Source organism: Tenrec ecaudatus, chromosome 2, assembly GCF_050624435.1.
Source record: "Tenrec ecaudatus isolate mTenEca1 chromosome 2, mTenEca1.hap1, whole genome shotgun sequence".
Taxonomy (NCBI): Eukaryota; Metazoa; Chordata; class Mammalia; order Afrosoricida; family Tenrecidae; genus Tenrec; species Tenrec ecaudatus.
The window spans coordinates 268933418-268947878 of NC_134531.1; the positions used below are offsets into that span (position 1 = coordinate 268933418).

Consider the following 14461-nt stretch of genomic DNA (forward strand, 5'->3'; position numbering starts at 1 on the left):
TTTGAGTCAATGACTTTCAGTAAATTTATAGAATTGTGTAAGTATTGTCAACACATCCATAGTTTCATGGGTGAATTATAAAAAGTACTTATCAAATTAAATCCCTTTATTTCAACAAAGTTAATAGTGATGACACTTAAAATGATAGAAAGGGAATAATAAAGAACAAAAAGATACAAGGGGAAAAGTAATGGATTTTAAAGATTTGAATAAACCTTAAAATATAATTTTTATACAACTATAGTGTTTTGAAAATTCAGAATTATGAATTGTGAATTATCTAATATTTTATCTTAAGAAATGTACAGTGTAAAATTTTAAACTATTATTTAAACACAATGCCTTTTGGCAAGTTAAGCAGTTGTGTGATAAACTCATTAACACTAGAAATTTCTTTCATATAGTAAGTCCCCAACCTTAACTTCAATCACATGCCAATTCACTGTGCTGACACACTTGCCTATCAGGAAATATTAAAGAAAATTCTTGATTGGCCCATTCAGGTCCTTCTCACCATGTTTCAGTAAGCTTTTTAATTGATTTAGACTAGCTTTCCTACTCATATTTATAGTGACTCAAGTTTGCTGTCACAACACTACACTTTTAGTTTTCAGTAATGATAAAATTGATCAGCAGTTCCAAAGCTTCACAGAGTAAATAAGATGAAAATGAAAACTGCCCATTGTTTTAAACAACGGGAAGGTTATGGATGCTTTTTTTGGAAAAAGTTTCAACTTAGTTAAGATCAGAAGCCGATGGGATAATAACCTTGTTCAATAACCTGGCAGCAAAAAAGTAATAAATGAAAGAGGAGTGTTGTGGTCAAGGAAGAGAGGTGCCTGCCATTTGCACTTGTTTATACTGTGCCACAATGTGAATTGGAGATGTGTGCACTCCCTTGGTGGATACATTGCAAGTTTCATAGTTTGAAGAGCCTGAAGTACCTTTGTGCAAAGGAAAAGGGTTCCTTTCCTCGGGGTGAATGTCCTCATTTATGCTCTAGGAAAGTGCTTACCATCTTTTAGTGACACACAGTGCCCTTGAGTGAGGTAGTTTAAATTTTTTATCAAATAGGATAAAATTTTCATGAAAATAGTTTTTGTTATGCATTTTGTTTTTATTCCCTTATAGTCCAGATGTAGGAACAGAGAAGGCAAATCGGTTGATTGGTTTCAGTTTGGGGTTTTGCAATATAAGTACAGTAGTCAAATCAATAAAAGCCAAGTTGGTAGAGAATTCCGGGAAGATGGAGACTGAGTAACACATACCAGAGGGACTCGGCAGCAATCAGCACAGGAGAGTTACTAAGAGGGAAATTCCACACTGCCAGGTCACAGGAGGAGCACCATAAAGATAAATAGGCACAGAACCACTAGGTTTTGAGGATCTGGGAGCTTTTGGCTCACCACAATGGAGGCCAGCAAGTGTTTGACCTTAGCCCCACCACTGTCTTGGCCAGAGTCGGGATCATTTGGAGCTGGCACAGGGGTTTTATCTTAACACAGCTACAGCTTGCTGCTGCCTCGGGGCAAGATTAAACCCCTCCAACCCCATGGTCAGGGATTGGGGCTTAGCTTTATTGTTATTTTTGTTTCCCTGTGTTCTCTTTATCACACCACAGTCTCAGCAGGCTTGCTCTTTTTTTCTCTTTTTCTCTTCCCTTTTCTTTGGCATGCCACTGCTGACCTGACTATTCTCCTTAGCCTAGGGCATGTACACCTGCCCTCCACCCAGCTGGGAGAGCTCCACCCTCTGCAGCATAACCCGAGTTTTGGAAAAGCCCACCCACCTGCCACCAGGGGATATCCTGCCCAACTTGTTCCCAGGGAAATTCTGCCTGCCGTCCTCAGCAGTGCTTAACACGTGGCTGGGGAAATCCTGCCCACCTTCTTCAGGGGAAAATCCTGCCTGTGTGGCTGGGGGAGCACCTATCCATTCTCTGTGGTCCCACGTGACTGAGGGAACTTCTTCCAGCCTGATGTAGTGCCTCACAAAGCTTACAGCAGCTCGGCCAACACTCCCCATGCTGCTGCGGGAACCTTAGCCCAACCACTGGAGTGATCTACCTGACCAGGACAATTCTGCTCAATATTCGAGGTGCTCTACACCCAAGCAGGCAACCTACCAGCCTTCTGTGGCACTCCCATAGCAGCGGCCACCTCTGCATGGCCTTGCAGTGCCTCAAGCTTCCATGGGCCATACCAGGATGGCTTCTTGTGGTATCACCCAGTACGGCACCATCCTCGTGGGTCCACAACAGCTCAACCACTGTCTTCTGAGAGGACCATCCAACTTGCCCTCCAAATAACAGAATACTGGTTTACTAGGGAAAGAATGAAGACATAGATGAATCAAGTGGTAGGTCAATTCCATAGTGAAATTAGCTGCAGTTTGAAGACGCATTCATATGAGTCTCCCAGAGAAAGTCAGTGCTCTTCGACTTCCTGGGAAAATGGCACCTGGCTCCTCTAAATCAACTCAGTGCAAACAGCAATGAACTCCAGTGACATCAATGAAAAAACAGGAGAACAAAAGACAACGGCAGAAGATTTCCTGAAAAGAGCCCCCAAGATAACATTGGCTTAAGGGTGGAAAAAAGTCAAACATGAACCACACACGTGCAAACATGCACAACACACTGATAGAAAGGGAGGTAGGGAAACAACCAACACCAAAGGTATAAGATGACATCACGGTGTCCACAGATGGAGATAACAACTCTGTATATCAATGGACTGGACTCAGGCATTAAAAGACTAGTGTTGCAGCTCTTTTAGAATTTGTCTAGCAGGTTTTCTGTTCTGGACCCCCTGACCCCCCCGCGCCCCCCCCCCCAAAAGACTGACACTAGCTGGCTTAGAAAACAAAACCCATCAATCGGCTGTCTACAGGATACACATCTCAATACTATTGACAAAAATAGGCTGAGAATCAAAGGCTGGAGAAAATCATACCAAACAAACAGCAATTTAAACAAAGGCAAGGGTTGCGATCCTAATCTCTGATAAAATTGATTTCAAAGTGAAAACCATAAAAGAGATAAGGAAGTACACTACATGATGCTCTAGGGAACAGCAGACAAAGAACGACTGAACATTTTAAACATATATTCCCTGAACGAGAGACCTGCTAAATAAATCAACCAAACCCTCGAAAAGCTGGAGAAAAAAGAAATCACAACCTCTACAATTATAGTAGATGACTTCAATACACCACTCTGAGAAAGATAGATCACAGGGAAAGAAACACAAGAAGGCTAAAGACCTAAACATTATAATTAGACAATTTCACCTGATAGATATCTACAGAGTTCTTCATACAAATATAAAAACAACAACAACAACATTCTTTTCAGGCCCACATGGCACATATTCCAAGATATACTACATGTGGGGGCATAAAGTAAATCTGCATATATTTAAGCACATTATATCATACAGACCTCTCGCTCTGAACACTGTGTCATTAGGCTGGAAATCAACAAAAGGAAGATGAAGGATGCAAGAGCAACCAATTGTAGGATAAATAACTCTATTGCAAACACCACACAAAAATGAGAAGAAGACCAAACAAAACTTATGGGACACAGCAAAGGCAGTTATCAAAGGAAGTTTCATAGCAATACATGCATACATGAAAAAAGGAAGAGAGACTTATGATTAATATGCTGGCACAAAAATTATAACAACTAGAGCACAATCAACAGGACAATCCTACTAATAGCAAAAGAAAAGAAATAAAAATCAGGGCTGAGATGCATGTGAGGGAAAATAAGAAAATTATGAAAAAATTAATGCTGCTAAAGGTTGGTTCTTTGAAAGGATAAACAGATTCAATGGACAGCTGGCGAACCTAACCAAAGAAAGGAGGGAACAAATTTCAACAGAGATTAAAGAGGGGACATTAGAACAGACTCTAATGAAACAAAAAAGATAATTACATAGTACTACGAAGGACTGTACTCCAATGAATTCAAAAACTTGGAAAACATGGACAAATCCTTTGAAAAAACAATCCCTTCCTAGACTATCCCAGATGGACATAAAAAATCTCAACAGACCCATAGGAATTGAAGAAATGTACAAGGTTATCAAGGGATTACCAACAAAAACATCCCCTGGAACAGAAAGCTTCACAGGAGAATTCTACCAAGCATTCAGGTAAGAACTGACACCAATCCTACACAAACTCTTCCAGAACATACAAAGAGATGGCAAACTCCCAAATTCCTTATATGTAGGTCGTATAACTATGATATAAAAACTGGGAAGGGATCCCACAAGAATAGAGAAATACAATATCCTTAATGAACATCTATGCAAAAATCCTTAACAAAATACTGTCCAATAGAATACAAAAGTATATAAAACAAATAATTCACCATGACCAAGTGGGATTCATACCAGGGATGCAGGGGTGGTTTGACATATGAAAGACAATTAGTATCATTTGCCATACTGACATGAGAAACTAAAAATCACAGGATAATATTGATAGATACAGAAAAAGCATTCAAGCACATCCAACACCAATTCCTGTTTAAGACACTCAAGAAGATAGGAGTGGAAGGAAAATTCCTCAAGATAATACAAGCTATATATGAAAAACAAACAGCCAATGCGATAGTCAATGGATAAAAGGCAAAAACAATCCCATTGAAAAGGGAGACTAGACAAGGATGCCCCATGTCGCCACTCTTATTGAACATCGTACTGAAGTTTTTTTAGCTGACAGCATCAGTCAAAGAAAATACATCGAAGGTATTTGCCTGATAGAATTTTATACATGGAAAATCGCAAAAGTTCATCAAAGGAATACTGGAAGCAATAGAGCAATATGGCAGAGTGGCAAGATACAAGATCAACAAACAGAAGTCTCTTGGATTGCTACACACATCAGATAAGACCAAGAGGAAATAAAAAAGGAGATGCCCTTCAAAATAGCCAACCACAAAATGAAATGGCTAGGGTTATACCTGACTGAAAGAACAAAAGATTTATATGTGGAATACTACAGAACACTATTACAAGAGACCAAGAGTGACCTCAACAATTGGAAGAATATCCCATGCTCGTGGACTGGAAGACTCAATATAGTACAGATGTCAGTTCTGTCCAAGGCACAATATAAGTTTAATGCAATCCCAATACAATTACCATCATCTTTCTTCAAAGAAATGGAAAAGCTGATTACCAACTTCATATGGAGAGGGAAGACACCCAGACTTAGCAGAGAACTCCTCAGGAAGAAGGACAAAGTGGGAGGGCTTGCTTTACCTGACTTTCAAACATTTTACACAGTCACGGTGGTAAAAACCGCATGGTATTGATACAATAACAGATACCCAGACCAATGGAAAAGAACTGAAAACCCAGAAATAAATCATCAGCATACAGGCAACTGATGTTTGATAAAGGCCCCCAAACTATCAAATGGAAGCAGATGCCCTGTTCAATCAGTGGTTCTGGGGAAAAAAATAGATATCTACCTACAGAAAAATGAAGCAAGACCCTTATCTCACTCCATGCATAAGAATAAATTCAAGGTGGATCACAGACCTTGAGGTAAAACCCCAAATTAGGAGGGCCATCAATGAAGAAATTGGGACAAACCTAAGAACTTTGGCACAGGGAATGCATAGGCTATCAGAAATAGGGAAGGGCACAAACACAGAGGAGTCACAAATTTACAACTGGAATATATTGAAGATAAAATACCTGTGTACATAGAAAGAATTCACCAAGAGAGTCATAAGAGAGTCCACAGACTGAGAAAACATCATAGGAATGACACATCAGACAAAGGTCTTATTACTAAAATCTACAATACTCTGCTAGTTAAAAAAAACAAAAACCACCAAAATAATTGCCCACTGAGGAGGTGGGCAAAGGACCTGAACAGAATTTTCATAAAGGTAGATATCCGAATGGCCAACAAACATATGAGAAAATGTTCACTAAAAAGAAAAAAAGAGAGAAAATGTTCCTGAGTTTTAGCCATAAGGGAAATGCAAATTAACAATGAGATATCATCTTACCCCCTCAGAGATAGCCCAATTAAAAAAATCAGAAAGTAAAAATTGTTGGAGGGGCTGTGGGGAGATAGAAACTCTTGTCCACTGCTGGTGGACCTGTAGGTATGTACAGCCACTATAGAAATCAATTTGGTGATTTCTAAAGCAGATGGGAATTGAGCTACCATATGCTCAGCAATACCCTTACTGGGGGATATACACAGAAGAAGCAAGAAACAAACCACGACCAGACATCTGTGTTCCAATGTTCATCGCCGCACAGTTCTCAATTGCAAGGAGTTAGAAACAATCCAAATTCCCATCAACAGACAAATGGATTTAAAAAAACCTGTGGTACATATATACAATGGAGTACTCTGCATTGCTAAAAAGCAGTTATGAACGCATGAAGCACATAGCTTCATGGGAAGAACTGAAGGATATTATTCTAAGTAAAGTAAGCCAAGTACAAAAAGACAAGTACAACATGAATTCGCTGAGGTAAGCTTAAAATAAATTGTAAAAGAAGCATAGGAAAAAAGCTACTGTGTACAAACATGCTTGGCGTGAGGTCCAGATAGTATGGGAGGGGCCAGACCAAATCCAAGAATATATATGGTAGCCAACAAAAAAGGAGGGGGAAAATAAAGAAATGGGTAGGGGGGAAACAGGGCATTAACTCACCCAAGGGGAGCATATAGCTTATATCTCCACAGGGAAAGAGGGATAAGACTTCAACCCGGTGCTCCAAGATGTGAAAGAAACATAATGTCATGAATCAGGGAACCAGTAGAGAGGTCTCAGGGGCCGGCTCCAATCCCAACTACATGGACAGCCCCTGCTCCACACAGAAAAATTTACTTCAGAGGACAGCACTGAAGCTGCAGCTAGGGGAGAAGGAGATGTCTTATCAGAGCACACAGGAGCAAATGAAGGGGGAGGAAAAGAGAGTGGAGCACATCCTGGCCCACCAAGCCTCGAGGACGATATCCCTGCTCAGAGCAGCCAATGCACAGAGAGGACCGTATGGCTGACTCCACTATGAGACAAATCATCCTTCACTGACCCATAGCCCTACAGGGGACAACACTGGAAACACAGTGTGGGAATTGCGCATGATCTGACCCCACCCCAATGAGCGAAACACTAGTGGCGTGCAACAGAACAGAAAGGGGAACAGAGCAATTAAGTCCCAAGGGAATACCAAAAGTACCAAAAATATATAATTTTTTTGTCAATTTGAGGATTAAGAGTGTAGGGGTGGAGTCTAGCTTGTCAATCAGATCATAGAAAATGAGGCCTCTGTGTGGGCATGGCCTTCTGAAAATTCAGGGAAATTCAGTATTTCCTCCTTGGAGGCGGAGACAATTCTCTCTCTGACACACCCTGGGAGGCATAGCAGCTGATAAGACACATGGACCCACCCTGATTCAGAGACCCCAGCCAGCACAGATGTTTCCAATGCAGTGACCCCTGCCAGCGCTGAGATGTTTTCATTGCCACCGGATCCAAAGACTTTCTAACCACTGGCCTGTGATCTTCTACATTCGGTGTCACTGCATGTGTTTTGTGAGTCTGAAGAGGACTTTATAGATTGATATTTGACATATGGGTTAATATCAGACTTATGAATTTGATCTGGACTAGGCTGGGATATTTTCTCAATGTTCAATTGCTCTTGTATATAAATCTCTTTCTTATACACATATGTGTGTCCGTGGATTTGTTTCTCTAGTCTACTGGGACTAGCACATAGACTTTGGGGCCAAGACGTGGCACCCCATCAGATTTGACCAGAAAACACTCCTAAGCGTCAACAAACAGACCTTGAACTATTAATAAGTTTTCTCTTCTTTTGGTCATTGTTTTATTTTCTTTTGTTGCTTTGTTTTGCTCTGTCTTGTTTTTGTGCACATTATTTTCTCTGCAGGTGTATCTAGATAAGATAGGAAGGATAAACAATGTGGAGGAGAAAACAACAGGACCAATGGTTCCAGGGGGACATGGGAGAGGAGGAGGTGGGGGAAAGGAAGTGGTGTTAACAAACCCAGGACAAAGGAACAAGTGATCCAAAATCGGTGGCAAGGAGAGTGTTGGAGGCCTGGTAAGGCTTGGTCAAGGGAAATGTAACTGAGAGGAATTACTGAAACCCAAATAAAGGCTGAGCATTATAGTGAGACAAGAGGAAAGGAAATAGAGGGAAGAACTAGGAGGCAAAGGGCATTTATAGAGTTATAATACAGGCATGTACATATGTAAATACATTTATATATGATGATGGGTAAATAGATCTATGTGCTCAATTTATAGGTTTTGGATTGAGGTAGCAAATGGACATGGGGCATCCATTCAAGTACTCCCTCAATGCAGACACTTTGTTCTATTAAATTGGCATTCCATGATGCTCACCTTTCCCACATGATGGCTGAAGACAAAGCAGGGGCATAAGCAAATGTGGTGAAACCTGATGGTACCTGGCAATAGCATCTTGGGACTTAAAGGCTTGAAGATAAACAAGCATTCATCTAGCTGAGAAGCAACAAAGCCCACATGGAAGAAGTACACCAGCCTGTGTGATCACAAGGTGACTATGGTATCAGGTATCAAAGAATAAAAAATCATATCAGTGTGAATAAGGGGGAGTGTGGAGTGAAGACCCAAAGCCCATCTGTAGGCAACTGACTGTGACACTGTGCCCTGTAACAATAACAGGCAGCTCATCCCCCTGCCCGGTCAGGAATGGGTGCCCTGTAACAATAACAGGCAGATCACCCCTGTCAGAAATGGAAAATTTTAAAATTGCAGCCTGAAACAGGTGTAGCCCAGCCTAGGATGTTTACGCTCTAAGAAGCAGCCTAGCCTACCTACAGTATCGTTTGGCAAACCACTGGGGACAAACTGACCTTAAATGTAGAACTTACTTTGTTAGACTTAAAAACTGTTTTGTTTCACTTTTCTGAGAAAATGCTTTGCTAGTTTCACACAAGAATTTGCCTTCCCCCTCCCCTTGCTTGGCAAGACGGCCCACAAAGATGTATAATAACTTCCCTTTGAAGCTGTTCGGGGCTCTCGCCTTACAGACTGAGCCTGCCTCAGTTGCTGGTGAGGGCCCAGATTCGAATCTGTCTGAATAAAGCTTTACTATTTCCATCTCTGTTTCAGTGAGTGGTCTGGGTGAGGGTCTCGCTCGCTAACACTGACCATCCCCAATAGAAGCATCAGGGAGATGAGCAGTCAGGGTGCAGTGTAGCAACAATGAAACATACAACTTTACTCCAATTCTTAAATGCTTCCTCCCCCCAATATTTTGATGCCAATTCTACCTTTCAAATCCTGCCAGATCAGATGATCTACACTGGTACAGACAGGAACTGGAAACACAGAGAATCCAAGACAGATGAACCCCCTCAGGACCAGTGGTGAGTGTTTCAATATCAGGAGGTTGGAGGGGAGGTGGGGTAGAAAGGGGGAACTGATTACAAGGATCTATATATAACCCCCTCCCTGGGTGATGGACAAAAGAAAAGTGGGTGAAGGGATATGTCGGAGAGTGTAAGTAATAAGAATAACTTATAAATTATCAAGGGTTCATGAGGGGGGGTGGGTATGGAGGGGCAAAATGAGGAGCTGATACCAAGGGTTTAAGTAGAAAGCAAATGTTTTGAGAATGAAGAGGGCAACAAATGTACAAATGTGCTTGACACAATGGATGCATGTATGGATTGTGATAAGAGGTGTACGAGCCCCCAATAACATTTAAAAATAGAGATGAACCCCTCAGGAACAGTAATTGGAGTAGTGATACCATGAGCATAGAGGCAAGAGTGGAGAGAAAGCAGGACTGATCTCAATGAATAACATCCCCTCTCTCCACAGGGGCATGAACAACAGAAAGGTGGGTGAAGGGAGACAGTGGATAGTGTAAGATATGAAAATGATACTTTATAATTTATGAAGGGTTCAGGAGGGTGGGAGGGTGGGCACGGGAGGGAAAAGAAGAGAAGCTGAAAAAAAGGGCTCACGTAGAAAGAAAATGTTTTGAAAATGATGTTGTTAACATGTACAAATGTGCTTGATGTGTGGATTGCCATGAGTTTTAAGAGCCCCCAATAAAACGATTTATAAAAAGAGAGAGAGAAAAAATCCAAGTAAGTTAATAGTACTGGACATTTTAATTGGTATTGGGATACAGGTTATACAGCAAAGGAAGTCATGTTCTCAGGCCAATCTTCTTCAATGTGGAAATAATTACCGTTTTTATTTCAATAACTTGCAGCAATGAACTAAGGGAAGGTGGATCCTACCCAAGCAATGGAACACAATTAATTTAGGTCAAACATGGTTGTGGGGAGAGGTCAGATGCTTACAGACATCCTCCCTGAGGGCAGTTAGTCACCAGACTACAGGGTAGGCCTCTAGGGCAGTTAGTCACCAGATTACATGGTAAGCCTCACTCCCTGCTACTGGGGACAATAAACTATTCCTTCCTGAGGCCTGCTACCAAGCTTTCACACCCCACCAATAACGATCTCTATCAGTTGAGTCAGGGAACAGGCCAAACTGGCTCTGTGACATCCAAGTCAAGTTATCCGCCCATCTTATCACATGTATACCCCCAATCCCTCCTCTTATTATTGCATGTATGCTCCTAGACCACCCCCTCTCATTACTGTATTACCTATAGCACAACCCCTTTCTGTGACGTTTGTACTCACCTATAATTAGGGGGCGTGCATGTCCCCAGAGAAAATCAAAAGCCTGGGTTAGCATTAAAGAGCTCTCTCCCTCCACGTGGACCATCATGCGGGGCTGAGGTGAGCATGCCACCATGAATCGTGTCTGACTCCATTTATTTCAATACTCCTCTTCTATCTCTCATTCTTTCTATAACTTTACTATGATCTTTACTTATCGCTGTACAATTGCGTCTACTGGACCCGTAATGACGGGTTAGGTGCTGGCTTCCCCTGACACATGGTGAACTCATTCCTGTGTCAGTGGTTTAGGGGCAAGCATGTGACCTAATTTGAATAAGGACATAAAGAGGAGAAATCTGATTAGAGCACCATGAGGGGTGGGGGTGGGGCGCAATTCCTTTTGGAGAAGACAGAAGAAACCTTCCTTTTTCTTTCTTTTGGATGGGGCCTTACGAAGTAGTGATGTTGAGAGATGTGGCAGGTAGTTTTTGAACATGAGGGGACAGGCTTCGGGTAAAAGGCTACACAATGAGGAAATTAAAAAGCGGGGTTATCTATGGGCACTTTCTCCTTTATTAATAATCCTCATTCGTACTTAAAAATTCTTCTGTGCTCCAGAATTTAGTCTCAGAGTCCTGGTGAGGTAGTTAGTTTATTGTTCCAACCTGGCTGATAAACACATGTGGGGTTAATTGAAGGGTGGAGGGATAACTGGCTTAGTGTGCCTCGCCTTTCTAGTTCTCAGGTCTCTTGCTTTCTGATGGTCGGACCAGGGTGCAGTTGCCTTAGCCAATTCCCTGCTTCAGTTGACCAGGCTCACTTCCTGTCAGACATCCCTGAGGAGAAGCCACATGAACCTACCCCATTGCAGCCCTGGGTGCTGGAGCACCCTTGTGGAGACCCCTGCCAGCGCTGAGATGGTTACACATTCACTGATTCGGCTTTCCTCCTGCAGTTGGCATTATTGCGTCTGTTTTGTGAGATGCAGGAGGACTTTGTGGATTGGTGTTGGACATATGGGTTATTAGGTTAATGTTGGACTTGTGGGCTTGGGCAGCACTGGGTTGGGATGTTTTCTTAATGTGCACTTATCCTTTATATAAAACTCTCTCTTATACATGAATTTCTGTGGATTTGTTTCTCTAAAGTACCCAGACTAATACACCTGGTTTTTGTTTTTTTTTCCCCCTAGCGATGTCTGCAGAGTGGGTATGTAGCTTGAAAAAGTCTATTATAATTAAATATCACTTACTTTTGAAAAACAACTTAATTTTCATATAATTCATCATACAATTCTCCCATTTAAAAGGTACACTCCAACTGATTTTTAGTATATCAACAAATCCCACACGACCCCATTGCCATGGGGATGATATCAATTCATAATGACCTAAGAAGACAAAGAAATTTCACTGCCATTAAGTAATTTCTAATTCACAGAGACCAGCATGGGTTTCCTGAGACCATAATGGTTTACAGGAGTTGAAAGCCTCATCTTTCTTCTTAAGAGTAACTGGTGATTTCAAACTGCTGACCTTACAGTGAGTACCCCAATGTGTAATTACTATGCCACCAGAATTGCAGTGACCCTATTGGAATAAGAAAAACTTTCTCAGAGGAGTTCCAAAGACAGAAATTTCTTATGAAAGCAGACTGCTACCTCTTTCTATCAAAAAGTGACTGGGGGGTTTGAACCACTGACATTTTGGTTAGTAGATGAGTACTACACTTAGTATCCCCATAGTTACACCCAATTCACCACCATAAATTTCACAATATATCATCATTACATAAAGAAACCCTGCACCTATTACCATATATACTCGAGTGTAAGCCAACCTGACTATCAGCTGAGGCACCTAATTTTATTACAAAAACTGCATAAAATGTGCTGAAAATCTCGGCTCATACACGAGTATATATGGTAGCTGTAATGCTCTGTTTTGCCTAACATTAGCCCTAAGAAAACAATATTTTCTCTGTCTCTACGTTGAGCTATTCTGGGCATTATAGATAACATGTGCTTACTTAACTGGTTTCTTTTATGTTTATTTCCTTTATTAATGCTTTCAAGATTCCTTCATATTATAGTACATGTCAATGACTATGGTTTTACAATCCAACTCATTAAGAAGATAAGCCTTGGCAAAATATTTTTGGCTGGTGAACATACATGACAAAAGCATGATAGGAAAGTAGATTGGAATTGACATGCTGGCAATTAACAGTAAAATTTGAATAGCACATATAATATAGTTTGAAAATAATTATTGAGTAACAATTATTTATTATGAGTTAAAAACTGATTGTTATGAAATTATTAATCAATAGATTCCTAATTATTCAATAGATATTCATTTCCTTTTGTAACTAACTATATCTCTCCTCTTGGACATCCATTTTCCATTTTTCAAGTACCTTATTTTTGCTAATGACTGTTCATCCTGGCTCAATTCTTCCTAAATTCTTCTTTTGGCTGCTATATCCAATTAGTTGCCAAAGGTTATTGTGGTTACATAATCTGTTGTCCATTTGAGACTTAAGAGTGAAGGGGTGGAGCTTAGCCTGTCAATCAGGTCACAGCTAACTGTCCTCATTTGGAGGCGCTATGATGATAAATAGATCGCTAGAGGTGGGGCACATGCTCACTCCCTGCCTGACATTCAAGTTAAGACTATGGAGCTACACTAGAGCATTGGATCTGAAGGAGCCACGTGGAGACACCTGCCAGCGCTGAGATGCTTCCAGTGCCATTGGATCCACAAGACTTTCCACCCACCGGCTTGTGATCTTCCTGCATTTGCCATCATTGCATGTGTTGCATGGGTCGAAGAAGATTTTACAGATTGGTATCGGACATTTGGGCTAATATCGGACTTATGGACTTGATATGGAGTGGGCTGGGCTGATTTTTCAATTGCTCTTGTATATAAAGCCTTCTTATACACATATGAGTGTCTATACATTTGTTACCTAGTCTATCCAGACTTACAGTTATTGATTCTATTTCTTAAATATTCCTTCTGTTCCATCCTAATTGACATTAGAATACTGTGATCAAAACCAAAAACCCAAACCCATTTCCATTTTGATGCAGACATATAGCAACCCTATATAGGATTCCTGAGGCTGTAAATCTTAATGGGAGCAGCATAGTTTCATCTTTATCTGGTGGAGAGGCAGGTGGATTCGACTGCCTACCTTGGAGTTAGTAGTCCAATGCTGACCCAACACCTCCAGGGATGCTCATTCATAATACATTATATCATATATTCCAAATTTTCTACTTTTTAGCTTTTTCTCCTTTAGAGAAACAATTCACTATTTAAGCATAATGATAAATTGCCTCCCTGCTTCCATTTGTGTAATATTTATCAAACATTATAAAATTTTTCTTCTCAATATCCTGATAGCATCTCATATGTAAAATAAAAGGCCTATATAAGCAAACAGCTCTCTACTTCTCATATTTTACTTTCATTGCTCTTCTCCCCTCACTGTATACCATGCACACTGGCCTATTCCTTGGATTAACCAAACTCATGCACCCCCTGTATACACTCTGTCTGGAAGTCACTTTTTTTGTGGCTCATTCCATCGTGGCCTGACACTTTTCAGCCTTTCTGACCAGACCTACAGCAGCTGTATTTGATGGTTTCATTCTCTATAGTGTATTAATCACTATCCTTTTTAGGGGAACCTATGCATCAATCTCCATACACTAGAATATGAGCTTGGTTATAGTTTTATG

The 14461-nt window shown here is 40.9% G+C and overlaps 1 pseudogene; it reads left to right on the top strand.

Moving 5' to 3' along the window:
• The first annotated feature begins 2757 nt into the window (after nucleotides 1–2757).
• LOC142442050 (U7 small nuclear RNA) lies at nucleotides 2758–2811 on the top strand (annotated as a pseudogene).
• The last annotated feature ends 11650 nt before the right edge of the window (nucleotides 2812–14461 follow it).